The sequence below is a fragment of the Cavia porcellus genome, unplaced genomic scaffold (genome assembly GCF_034190915.1).
Source record: "Cavia porcellus strain 051 isolate PalLab524CR breed Dunkin Hartley unplaced genomic scaffold, mCavPor4.1 scaffold_40, whole genome shotgun sequence".
In the NCBI taxonomy this organism is placed as follows: domain Eukaryota; kingdom Metazoa; phylum Chordata; class Mammalia; order Rodentia; family Caviidae; genus Cavia; species Cavia porcellus.
The window spans coordinates 8,787,262-8,798,149 of NW_026947523.1; the positions used below are offsets into that span (position 1 = coordinate 8,787,262).

General features: G+C 47.0%; 1 long non-coding RNA gene across 1 annotated transcript; it reads left to right on the forward strand.

Annotated features, from left to right (window-relative positions):
- The first annotated feature begins 49 nt into the window (after positions 1 to 49).
- Positions 50 to 10,554, forward strand: LOC134474835 (uncharacterized). The gene is made up of 2 exons (XR_010045709.1): positions 50 to 1,908; positions 7,252 to 10,554. It is a non-coding gene; the product is annotated as an uncharacterized LOC134474835 (long non-coding RNA).
- The last annotated feature ends 334 nt before the right edge of the window (positions 10,555 to 10,888 follow it).

Below are 10,888 nucleotides of genomic sequence, written 5' to 3' on the forward strand. Positions count from 1 at the left end.
CCTGGGGCCAAGGAGGCGTCAGGCCTCCCGCAGGGTGTGCGCATGCGCGATTTTTGCCTGTTCAGCGTCGAGGAGGACTTGGAGTGTTTGACTCCTTCACAATTCTCACCTCGTTACTCCTTGCCTTGTATCCTCTTTGCCTTTTTGGTACTGAAGATTGACCCTAGGGCCTTTCTGCTGAGCCGCAAGTCCAGCCTTTTTATTTTATTTTAATTTTTGAGAATGTTTTGCTAAATCTCTTAAATTGTTCAGGCTACACTTGAACTTGTGATCCTCATGCCTTATCCTCTCAGAATGCTGGTAACAAGTATGTGTCGCCACATCCGGCTTCCTGGCCTGTCTTCAGGTGTGCACCTTCCCTAGGACGTCTTTCAGATGGGGTTCCTAAGCCCTCAGATAAGTGTTCTTCATGAATACGATGGGAGCAGAGGAAAGCAAATGATTCATTCACTCAACAGATTTCATTGGATGTCTGCACCTGAGCCTGGAGCGATGGGACAGTGCGCAAAAGAGGCCTGCAAAAGCTAACGTTTGAAGTGGGAACTACAGCGTTTATGTTTCAGGTCTTTCTAAATGTAGGAGGAGAAGTTTATGGATGGTCACAGGGAAGAGTTCTGGCTAGCAGCACAAAGATCAGGCCAGGTTAGGCTGGTGCAGAGGAACCAAGAAAAGAACAGATGGTTCGAAAAGCAGATGGGTCCCAGAAGGTCATATGGCTGGGGCTGAGAAAGAGTGAAGAGGTGTTGGCCCCACATAAGAGTCTGGCCTTCTGGCTGGGGATTTAGCTCAGCGGCATAAGTACCTGCCTTGCAAGCAGGCAGTCGTGAGTTCGATCCCTGGTACCGAAAAAGACAAAAAAAAAAAAAAAAAAAAAAAAGAGTCTGGCCTTCCAACTGGAGGGCAAAGGGAAGTTGTTGGCCTGTGAGCAAACTGTGGACACAGCCTTCTTGGTAGATTCCTTGATAACTGGTGTGGACAAAACAGGTTTTTAGGGTGATTGGAATGGGAACAAAAGATCAATTTACGTGACTGTTCTTGGTGAGAGGTGGCAGCAGTCCAGTTGACTGGTAGCAGTGGCTGGATTGTATTTACTTAGGAGGTGAGATTGTCAAGCCTACTTTTGCACTGGTTGTGGTGTGGATGTTTGCTAACATTTGTTGGGAAATTTGACCCCAAAAGTTTGTTACACCCCAAATTCATATGCTGATGCTAATTGGAGGTGGGATGCCTGGGAGGCCATTTGGTAGATGAGAACATGAAGGTGGGGCTCCCCATGATGGCTTACTGACTTTTTGAGAAGGAGAGACCTGAAGTTGTGCACTTGGTTTATCTTGCCATTTGATATCCTCTGCCCTGTCATGATGGAGCAGGAGAGTCCTCATCAGACACCAGCATCAGGCTCTTCCCAGCCTCTAGTACCTGAGCCAAACAGACTTCTATTCCTTATGATGTCCCAGTGTCTGTTGTTACTACAATAGAAAATGGACTTCTGGAGACAATCTGCAGAAATGGCACCTTGCAAGGGGAAGGAAGAGAAAGAAAAGCAGATCATCAGCCTCAGGCTTCAGGTTGCTGAAGGAGATAATGTATTTGGTGTCTTGTAATACTTTGGCCCATGTCACTGATCTTTCTGGCAAGGAAACTGTTTGTCATGTGACTGGCGGGATGAAGATGAAGGCTTACCACACATTGCCATGTTGGCTTCCCAGGATATATGTGACCCAGAAGTGCAAGGAGTTGGGCATCAGTGCCCTGCATATGAAACTCTGGGCCACACGAGGAAACAGAACTAAGACCCCTGGACCTAGTATGCGGTCAGCCTTTGGAGTGCTCGCTTGCTTGCTTGGGAATGAAGATTGGGAGGGTTGAAGATGTCACCCCATCCCCTTCAACAGCACCTGCAAAAAGGTAAGTTTGGGGGAAAGGAAAAAGGTACGACCATGAGTTCAGTTTAAAATGTTGAGTTTGAAGTGTTTTTGAGAAAGTCACAAGTAGTTACAAGGGACCAGGGTTCAGAACAGAAGCTGAGCAGTCATGGTGGGGTGCACCTATAATCCCAGCACCAGGGAGTCTGACGCAGAAGGATCACTGCAAGTTTGAGATTAGCTTGGACTACATACTGAATGCAAGATCAGCCTGAACTGCCAGATCTTGTCTAGGAAAAAAAGAAGAAGGAGAAGTAGAGAAACTAAATGTGTAAGACAGCAGAAAACATGCAGCTGAGGGGTGATCGAGGCCCTCAGAGCCCAAAAGAAGGGACAGTGAGATGCTTTGGAGAGATCTACTTGTCAGGTAGCAGAGGGAAACCCTCTAGATTTAGATGTCTAGAGGGCCCTCAGCCCATGCCATTCAGTGGAATAGGAGGACTGAGCCTCATGGAGGTGGCTGAGGAGTACCTGGGGGTGGAGACATAGAGACCTCGAGAAAAGGCAGCTTCTCACAGTTCATATTTTTGAAGAGAAGACAGAGACAGAAACTTGGGAAAGAGGGAGGATTTTTCTGTTTAAGTTGGGAGGAACCTGAGCCTGAGCAAATACTGAAAGAAGGGCTAGTAGAGAAGAGCTAGGGGCCAGGGGTTTAGCTCTGCAGTGTAGGCGCATGCTTGGCAAACGCGAGGTCATGACTTCAATCCCCGGGACCAAAAAAAAGAGGAGAGCTAGTGGTTCAGAAGAGGGATGGCAGGGCAGTCTCGAGCTCACCATCTTGCTGTCTTACCAACATAGCTTTAGGCCAGGGAGATAGCTCAGCAGCCCCGCGCCTGCCTGGCAAGTGTGAGGGTCTGAGTTCGATGCCTGTTACAAAATAATAATAATAATAATAATAATAATAATAATAAATTACCAGCATAGCTTCACATGGCCCAAGATGACTGCTTAGACTCTAGCCATTTTGTCAAAGTCCAGTCAGCAGGGAAGAAGAAGGTAGAAAGATGGCACCTCTCTTTCTTCCTGCTTTTTAAATTAAATAAACATTTATTTGCAAGCACTGTCTCTTTCCTTTTAAGGAGACCTTCACAGATGTCACATGATGCTTCTATTGACATTTCATTGGCTATAACTGAGCTCCTTAACCATGTCTGAGGGAGGCTGGAAATGCAGGCTTTGGACTGAGCACCAGAGTGCTGCACTATAAGCAGGCTTTGCTGTTAATAAAGTGAATCAGGAAGCTCTGAGCAGTCTGTGCCGTGAAGAGGGGGAAGGGACCAGGTAATTTGTTGGGTGAGATTCTGGAATTGAGACTGGCGGCCCACTCCACTTGCTAGGATTAAATGAGATGCCATGTAAAGCCTGACTCAGGGTGGGAGCGGATGTTTGTTACATTCACATCACAATTGATTTTTTTGTCCGGCGCTGAAGATTGAACCCAGGGCCTTGTGCATGCTAGGCAAAGACTACTGCTGAGCCACACCTCTAGATCAACAGTTTAGGTTTTTAGAAAGGTTATAAATATATACAGAACACCTACTGTGTACAGGGTACTGCTGGATGCTTTTTCATCCATGGGCTTATGTATTTCACTCTCCAGCCCAGTAAGATGTAGAGACCCCAATTCAACAAGTCACCCTGCAAACAGATGTCAGGATGTGAACCTAGGTCTAATTGCAGCCTTTCCCGGCAACCTGATGAGGTGAGCAAACCCTCTGTGACTTTTCCCAGCAGAGGCTTCTGGTCAGTACCTGCAGTTTCCAAACAGCCTTTTCCTTTCTTGCCTCAGACACATTGTTCCCTTGGCCTGGAATGCTTTTCCTGCATTCCTAGTGACTCCCCAGTGAACTTTGGACTCACTATTCCAGTCTGTTATTTAATAAAATCCCTTCTCAGAAATGTTTCTTGATTCATATCCCAGGAATGACACCTTTGGTTGCTTTTGGTCACTTAAAACAGTAGTTATTGTTTGCAGGGAACTTCCCAGAGTCCGATCTCCAGCAGTTCTGCCCCATGTGTCCTCATGGGCTCTGGGAAGCTGCTCACAAATATTTTCAGGATCCAATCAGTTAAAGAGCCAGGGGCAGAGATTAATGGACACACTGATTAATGAGGAAATTGACAGACAGCAGTCCAAGGGTCCCCAAGCGATTCAGTGGGAGCTGGGACTGTAGCTTGGGCTTCTGGTCTCCCCTCATCCTCTTTCCACACGGAACCCCCTAAACAGCTCACAGTGGCAGGCTCTTCCTCTAAATATCCTGGAGTCTGGCTTTCCTGGGCATTAAGAAGATAACTGTGCTCAGCATAGCAAGGGAAGAACAAGCGTTAAGTCAGCACCTTCTTTTTTTTTTTTAAGTCAGCACCTTCTGTTTGCAGCGTGCTGAGCTCCCAGGTCTACAAGGCAGAGACAAGGAAGTCTAGTGAGGATAGGCCCCTTCCGCTCTGGGGACAATGTGCCCAGAAGGCAGCTATAAAGTGGGTCCTGCTTTCCCTAGGACAACAGCATGTGTCACAGTGAGTGGTCTTCAGTCACTTTAAAATGTACATCTACCAGAGAAACAAACACCACCATCACCAGCCTTGATAACTGTTTAACAGCCTTTGTGCGATCTGGCCCTGTCGTGGACACCAGATCATCCAGTCACCCAGTGTGGCCAAGGGTCCCCAGGGAACTGTGGAAGCCGTACATGGCCAACATCAGATAACCACACCATGGCTTTCTAGACCCCAAATACTGCAGCTGTGCAGTGTGTCCTCAGGCCACCTTCTGGGGGCCGAGAAGGCCCTTGGGGAGGGGGTGTCAGACACCCCCTCTTGCCATAGTGTCCACAGCTCCTCCGAGGCATCAGATTCCACTCACTCCCTTGGTGTGATCATTAGCTGTGGCAGCTACACTGGCTTGCAGATACGATTTGCAGGGTGACTGGAGGACATGAAAGAGTCATGAAGGGATAATAGGAAATTGGCTTCCAGCTGCAATTTTCAATCACCAGTGTCTAAAAGAACCTGTCCCCTACCCCTCGCCTGCACAAGGTCCTCAAATTCTCCCTGCCTGCTCTTTAACGTCCAGTAGAAACAACCTGAGCCAGGACAACAGGCATCACGAGGTTGCCTTCTGGGGTGAGGTCCCCTGGTCCCAGAGCAGTGCTTCCTGCTCACTGCCTTGGCTTGTTGTGGGTTGACTGAGGTGCCATGTGTTGTCCTCTTGGTCACCGCCCTCCTCTCCTGAGATGGGGCATCAGTGATATCTCTAGACCTCAGCCCCCAGACTCAAGCAGGTTTGGAGCAATCTGCAGATTTGAACTGGAGGAGCTGCCACCCAAGCTAGGGGTCTGGGACCCTCCACTGGGACAGCAGCGGGCACCTCCCTTTTTAGCCCTCACTGCTTTTGGTGCAGGGACTGGCTGATCTCCAGCAGCAGGAGTATCCTTGACTTTGACTCACCTGCCCAGCATACAGACTCTGTGCCCTTCTTCCCCACTATTAAGAGAAATCGGCCCTCGGGCCCAAAGCCTGCTTCAGCTGCACAGCTCTGCAGCCAGGCCAGACCGTCAGAGCAAATGACTACATCTTCCAAGGTCAGGTGGCCTCCATCACCTGTAGCCCCGCAGCCCAAACCGGTGGGTCCCTGCTGAAATCAGCTCCCTGCAGAGATTCTGGACTGGTCAGCTTTGTCTCCACCAATCGTCCTCCTGAATGCAGATGGCTGGACACACGCACTTTTCTCATGTACTATTAAACTTGTTTAAATTCTGGGCTGGGGATTTAGCTCAGTGCCACAAGCACCTGCCTGGCAATCATGGGGTCCTGAGTTCAATCCCCAGAAAAACCATAAAAGTAAAACAAAAACAGAATAAAACCAGGAACGTTCATAAAAAAATGTTTAAATTCAGTTTATGTAACTAGATACCTAACACCTTAGTCCAAACTGCTGGCTTTAGGTTTTCCCAAGAGCCGCAAAGTTTTTGTTTCACAGGTGCCTCACCATGAAGATCCATCAAGGTGGTTTTTTGAGAACAAAAGGAACAGGAGGCAAATTCCCTCTCCTGACCTTTAATGTCAAAACTGCCATCACCTTCGCAATGGGAGTTTCTAGCTTAGCAATGTTAACCTCCTGTGGCTCCCCATGCTAGGGTCATTTTGTTTACACTAATAGAGGATAATTTGTAGATTGAAAATGACATTTCAGTTGGACATGGTGGTGCATATCTGTAATCTCAGCTACTCGGGAGGCTGAAACAGGAAAATTGCAAGTTTGAGGCCAGCCTGGGAATTTAGCAAGACTATCTCAAAATAAAAAATAAGTGTGGAGATTTGGCTCATGCCTAGCATGTGCAAAGCTCTGGGTTCAAGCCCCAGTACTGAAAAAAATTGTTTAAAATTTTATTTATTTAGGTTTTTTTTTTTTTTTTTTTGGTGGGGTATCAGGGATCAAACTGATGACCTCATGCTTGCCAGGTAGGTGCTTATGCCACTGAACTAAATCCTGGCCTTTTTATTTTGTTTTGTTTTTCAGACAGATCTCACTGTGCAGTTCAGGCTGGCCTTGAACTCACCATGTAACCCAGGCTGGCCTGGAACTTGCGGCAGTCCTCTTGCCTCAGCCTCCCAAGCATGTGCCACTATACCTGGAAAATTGTCTTAATTTGAATTTCTCAGATTACTAGAAAAATTGAATTTTTAGGGATCTGTATATTGGTTCATTTATATTTTTTCATATGCAAATTTTCTGTTTCAGTGCTGAAACTATATTTCTATCTGATAATATGTTAGAACTATTTCCCCCAGTTTTCATTTTCTTTATTTTTGCACATATTAAACTTTTATATTTTTATATGGCCAAATCAATATTTTCCTTTATGATCCCTGCCTTCTGTGCTATGCTGGCAAAAGCTTTTCCTGTCTCAAATTTGTATAAATGTGTAAGTGCTAATCTCCATTTAGAATTCTTTTTGCGCTGTCAGGGACCCAACTTTATTATTTCCAAATACAGAGACAAGGTCTTATTAAATTCATTTATTGGGCTGGGGATTTAGCTCAGCAACATAAGCGCCTGCCTTGTAAGCAGGCAGTCGTGAGTTCGATTCCTGGTACCGATAGAAAAAGACAAAAAAAAAAGTGTAACATTTATTGAATAATCTCTTCTTCCCGCTGCGTCTGCTTGGAGACACTACCTCTGTGTGTTTTGCTCTTTTTTTTTTTGTACCAGGAATGGAAGTCAGGACTTCACACTTGGCAGGCAGGTACTTGTGTGAGCTATATCCCCAGCCTGTGTCTTGCTAATCTTATGTACTGGTGTCTTTCTTTCTAAATCCCTGCCTTCCAGGATGGTTCTGAGGATTAAACGGAGTGACCCAGCCAGAGCCTTAGCATGGGTCTGCATATCAAGAGCCTTAGCATGGGGATACAAGACCTGCTCCAAAGTATTGGCTCCATCCCCACCTCCCATGCCGCACGCTTCTGCCACTGGACCTGGAATGCTGGCAGCAGCTCCAGATACACAGAAGGTGTGTCAGAGGCCTTACCAGCAGGCCCCAAACTTCTTTCCAGCCTGCCACCCCCTGGCCAAGGTGACCTTGCTCATCAGGGCTGAGAGGAGCAGGGCGGGCAGCAGCAGTGAATTCTCCTAGGGGAGACAGGGCAGGGAGACTGAGGGAGCTGACCTTTGAGCTGGGCCTAGGAGAGGAGAGGAACAGGGTGGGCAGGCACAGGAGAAATAAAAAACAACAAAGCCTCAAGCGATGGACGATCACTGCTGGGGTGAGGAGTGGGCAGTGGCAGAAGTCAGGTGTGCTGGGAGCTAGGGGGGACCTGGAGGAGGCTGGTGAACTTAGCTGCCCATGAAGTGGGGCTCGTGTGGTCAGATCTGTGATTTAGGAAGAGCAGGCTGGACCAGACAGGAGGCAGGGAGACTGGGAGGCCACTGAGTCAACCCGGATGAGAGAGGGTGGTGGCTGGGACTAAGGCGGCAGCCACAAAGATGAAAGAAAATGGGGGGCTGGGGATTTAGCTCAGCAGCATAAGCGCCTGCGTTGCAAGCAGGCAGTCGTGAGTTCGATCCCTGGTACCGATAAAAAGGAAAAAGACAAAAAAAAAAAAAAAAAAAGAAAGAAAATGGGAAGTTCTTAAAAATACTGCAGTCAGTTGAACAGAAAGACTGGGGGAGCAGACTGGGAGTTGGGAGTGGGCAGCCGGGTGGACGGTGGACGTGGGCAGGGATGAGCACTCGATGGGAGCAGTCCAGGTCCTGGAAGGGCTGGGGAACAGCGAAAAGGACACCAAGAGGGAGGAGAGGACGCTGAATCTAAAACGTGTGGAGTCTCAGGGTGTGCACCCCAGGCCTGCGCTGTGGAAGGCAGAACCCAGGCAGGGGCATCAGGGAGCACAGGAAGTTGAGCCAGATAGTGCGTGCATGTGTGTATGTGTGTGTGTGTGTGTGTGTGCGCGCGCGCGTGTGTGTGCACACACACGTGCACATGGACATGTGACTGGGATTGAATCCAGACTTCACACTGAGCTGCATTCTAGCCCCTAGTTAAATTTGTGGGGTGGTTACTGGGGATCAAAAGCACAATCTCATGTTTGCCAGGCAGGTACTTGAGCCACTGAGCTAAAACCCCAGCCCGTCTATGTTAAAAATGTAACGTTAGGGTCTTAATAAGTCACTAGATTGACCAGGCTTGGCTCAAACTTATGATCGTCCTGCCTCAGCCTCTCAGAGGCTGGGATTGCAGGAATGGGCCAGCACATCATGGTTTGGGAGCTGCTTAATTTTTTTTTTTTTTTTTGGTTCTGGGGATCAGACTTACAACCTCAGGCTTGCCAGGCAGGTGCTTATACTGCTGAGCTAAATCCCTGGCCCTGGATGCTTGAATTTTTGAAGAAAGGAACAATCTTGGATCATATTGCCAGGGAAGTGAGTTGGATAGGTGGGTGGGGACTGCCTTTTATTTTTGTGAAAAAAATAAAACAAAATTTTATAACAAAAAATAAGAGAATAACAACAGCTAACATACCATGTATCATTATCTTCGAAATAGTTACTCAAAAAACAAGAGATTTCTCCCACAAAGAAACAGATAATTGCACAAAACTTTCTTTTCAATGAAGAGGGGATACTTTTTAGCAAGGGGCGTGAATCCAGGGGAAAGAGGAACTTTGGTGGAAAGTTCATTCATCCACCAACACAACCTCAGTGAAGCACTGTGATATTCTGGGGAGAGCAGTGATAAAGCCCCTGTCCTTGTGAGATGTACCTTTATTATACACAGTTTGATTAGATAGAAATTAATATATAGGGCTGGGGATTTAGCTCAGCAGCATAAGCGCCTGCCTTGCAAGCACGTGGTCATGAGTTCAATCCCCAGTATAAAAAAAAAAAAAAAAAAAAAAAAAAAGGAAAGAAAGAAACTAATATGTAGTCAGAGAGGAACTGGGCTCTCAAGGAAGTCAACATCTGAAGACCAGACCCCAAGGGAAAGATGCCCCGGCTGGTGCAGTTAGACCGTGAGAAGTCTGTGCCAAGTACAGCAGACCTGTGAATGCATCAGTTCGGCTAGTGAGCTGTCATAGTAAATACATTTTTGAATATGACTATTGGTGTATACAGAAAGTTTTACTCGCATTTCAGCCTCAGTGTGTTTCACAGCATCTCACAGCACTTCGCCTGTTACAGCTCCCAGCAGTGAACAGCAGTGCTGGCTTCTGTCCAGTGTGCTTCAGCCCTGCCGAGGCCCTCACTGCATTTTCGGACCTAGGCCTAGCATCGGATCTTTCCATTTGGTTGTGGCCATTCACAGCATTTCAACCAGTCAAATACATATTTATGTTGCTGTTTTCTTTGTCATCTGATTCAAGGAGGCCTGCATTCCCTGTGTCTGTGTCAGTCAATTCTGACTCCACTTCACTGTCACAGGAACTTTGGTTCACATGGTGCACATCAAATTCGTCATCATCATCATCATTACCATCATCCAGCCGTAACACTCTTGGGTTATGAAAGCACGCGTTTTACCATAATGGATCATCTTTACCACCCATGCATGAGTAATCTGATGATTCACTTTTTACCTCCCCCAAAACTCGCATATCTGGCTTTTCATGTGCCATTGTACTCAATTGGGCTACTTGTCCCAGAACAATCAAAAGAAAAAATTTTTGAAAAACAAATCCTAGAGTGGTGTGGGTCTATTGGACCCTCTATGATGCTTGGGTAAATATATGGGAGAACCAGTTAGAGCACAAAAGTGGGTCCAAATCTATTTTGCCCCTTTTGCATATAGGCCCACTCCTTATCGATCACCATACCAAGTGGGTAAACACATAGATTGCTTCTTGTGCCCCTCAGGGACGGGTACTGAGGTACACAGCGAGCTACTCTAAGGCTACGGTACAAATTTACAGTAGAAAAGTAAGGGAGGGGTTCACTGGATCGAGGCTTATGCCTCAAGTTAAATGCTCGATGGTTAAGTCTTTCTTGGTCTTTGGATTCCAGTTCCACCCCTCCAGCTGGGTGACTTGGACTAGTTATTTTCCTGTGCTTGGCTCTTGTTACCTATAAAACGGGGATGATAATAATATTCACTTTGTGTGGTTATTTGAAGACTAAATAAAGTTAATATAAACTGGAGTTAATGTTGTATATTGTAATCCTAACACTTGGGATCCTGAGACACAATTTCCAGCCCGGCTGGGGATACGTGGTGAAAGTTAGACCTTAGAGCAGTATCTGGCAATACCAGTTGTAAGTGTGAGCAGTTACTGTGATCACCATCATCGTCATGGCTGCTGGTGCTTCGAGCCAAGAGGAAGGGACCAGCGTGTCACTTGGTGGCTTGGCCTGGGGTGGTCACAGCAGGAGAGAACTGGTCAGAGTTAGCAAGAGCAGAGAGGACTTGCCGATACATCAGGTGTAAAGAAGGACGGGATCTGAGGATGGCTTCAGGGTGCTGCCTCTGGTCTGT